This window comes from Apis dorsata, unplaced genomic scaffold, assembly GCF_000469605.1.
Source record: "Apis dorsata unplaced genomic scaffold, Apis dorsata 1.3 scaffold_740, whole genome shotgun sequence".
NCBI classification, from domain to species: domain Eukaryota; kingdom Metazoa; phylum Arthropoda; class Insecta; order Hymenoptera; family Apidae; genus Apis; species Apis dorsata.
This window is the reverse complement of record NW_006263901.1, coordinates 163,639-166,379: the sequence shown is the minus strand read 5'-3', so window position 1 is coordinate 166,379 and position 2,741 is coordinate 163,639.

Below are 2,741 nucleotides of genomic sequence, written 5' to 3'. Positions count from 1 at the left end.
TATAATATTAAATTATTTTTATATTATATCATTTATTATGCTATATATATACTATGTATAAAATATTCTTATAATTTTATATTAAGATATTTACATTAAGATATTTACAAAAATTTCTTTTAAGAATATAAAAATAGTTTATTTTATATTTTTAAAATATTTTACTTCTGTTGTTCGGATTTTCAGATATTGGATAAACAATTTCTTAAATTTCGCGAATTATATGCTATTTATAGCAAATATCACACAGAAATTGTAGGTAAATCATTTTAGGAATATCTATGTAAAGAGAAACAAAATACTATTAAAAAAAATGTTTGAATTTTATTTAAGTTAAATTATTTAAATATATTATTAATTAAATTTTAAAATAAATGATATATGCACAGAATTTTTAAACTTACTTTTATTGAACGTAAAATATAATTATCACGGTCCAATAAATTTTTGAAAGTTTACAACTTTAATTCAGAAAACTTTAAAAAGTTCACTAGAAAAGTTAAGTTCCCTTTTCTTTTTCTAATTTTCGTTTGTATAAAATTGAAATTTTAATGTTTTTTTTTTTTTACAGATATTTTTCTAATTCAATAGAAAAGTAATAAATTTTACTATTTACATATAATGTTATTAGTGATTATATTATATTAATATATCATCATATACAAATATATCATATTAAGCATTATCTTTTCTTTACATCTGTGAGCAATTATATTCGTTTCAAACATACTAGCCAACTTAAATCTTTTATTTTTCAAAATATTAAATAAATTAAATAAAACATAGTATCGTAAAATTAAAGTTCGTAAAAAAAAATTAAAATTAAATAAAATATTTAAAATTTTTTTCAATAAAAATTCATTTTAGAAAAAATTTAACAATAAAATTTATCCTCAATTCTAATTCATATTATTTATGGAGAATTAAAAATTTCAGTATTCTAATTCGTACAATTTTTAATATACGTATATCTAGACATTGTTTTATATATATTATTTCGGGTGAATTTAATTACACATGTATTAATATATTCATATTTTAATTATAACCTACAAATTTCCAGGTTGTATAAAAATAATTTAAAATATTATGGTTAATGCATGGTCAATTTGTAAAAAAATGTTGCTTAAATTTACTTTAGAAATAGCCAGTTAATTTATATTCTCACATTTTTGAAATGTATATTAAATCTATATTTCCTGACAGTTAAAAAACAATATTAAATATTTACAAATATTACATATGTTATAAATAATACATAATATTATTATTAATTATGTGTTATTATTAATAATTATTAATATATATTTAAGATTGCAAATAATCAGATATATATATTAATTATATAATAATTATATATGAAAATGTAAAATAAAAATAATTTAATTGAATTAAAGATATAGTTTTAATTGTTTAAAGAAAAGAGAAACAGTTGAAAAAATTTAATTTATACAATTTTATTTATACAATTTATAATTACAATAAAATGAGGATTTCTGTTGAAGAAATTGACTAATGAGATTTAATTATATAATTGAATATTATTAATGAATGATAATAAATATATAATATATATAATAAAATAATTGTTATAATGTGAAATTTTGTTATAATTAATTTTTTCAAATATAATTTTTTTTATAATTAATTGAAATAATAAGGATAAATAAATTGACCTCTAATAATTTTCCTCAATTATTTAGTTATGAAACAAAAAAATCATTCTTTCTAAAACATTGTGATATTTAACAAAAATATAATTTCGTATTGAGCATTAAAATATAAAATAAAAGAAATTAAAAAAAATAAATAAATAATTAAAATAATGAGTTTGAGAAATTAAAACTAATGTATAAAATGCATAAAACAGTGAAAAATACAACATTTAACGAGCTTGCAAGGTTTTTAAATGTGAATAGAATGGAATAAAACGCGGGAATTAAATAAAAGCAAGTTGAAACAAGAGAATTTTATTAAAATGAAGCGAAAATATGTAAATGTATTTGGTAAAATAATTTAATTCAAAATAAATCTGCAATAGACAGTTTATTTAATTTAGTCTGTGCAATATTTGTACTTCGAAACAATTGCGAACTTATTTGTTACAAAAAGAAGAAAGTTGTTTAATAAAAAGAAGATCAAGTAAGGAATCTGATTGTTGTAGTTTTATATCGAATGTTTCTTGTTTCTTCTTTTGGATGAAAACGATCGAAAACAAAATTCGATTTATTTCTTAGATACTGATAAAAAAAGTATCATTATTGACTGAAAAACAAATAACAAATATTAACAGAAAAACAAATAATAATGAAACGATATTATTTTTAAATTTTTGTTATTATAATATTTCTAGTGGAAAAAAATAATATTTATTTATAAATTACTGTATCAGATTAGCAAAAATGATTTCTGTCACTTGAAAATTTAATTTAAAAATTAATTTCTGTCACTTTAATTTTCTTTATTTTTATTTATTTATTATTTATTAATCTTGGCAAAAATTTTCGCTAAAATAATACAAAATTCATTAAATGTATTATAGTTTTTTTTTATAATGTTTATAAAATGTGGTATAAATATAAATCACAAAGAAAAATGTTAAATCTGCATGATAAAAAAAAATTCCAAAATAGATTTTTATATGTTATAAAAAAGAATACAGTAAAAATATAAAATGACAATTACAAAAAAGTATTTAACTGAAAAAAATTCCAAAAAAAGAATCATAATTATGAAAAAAT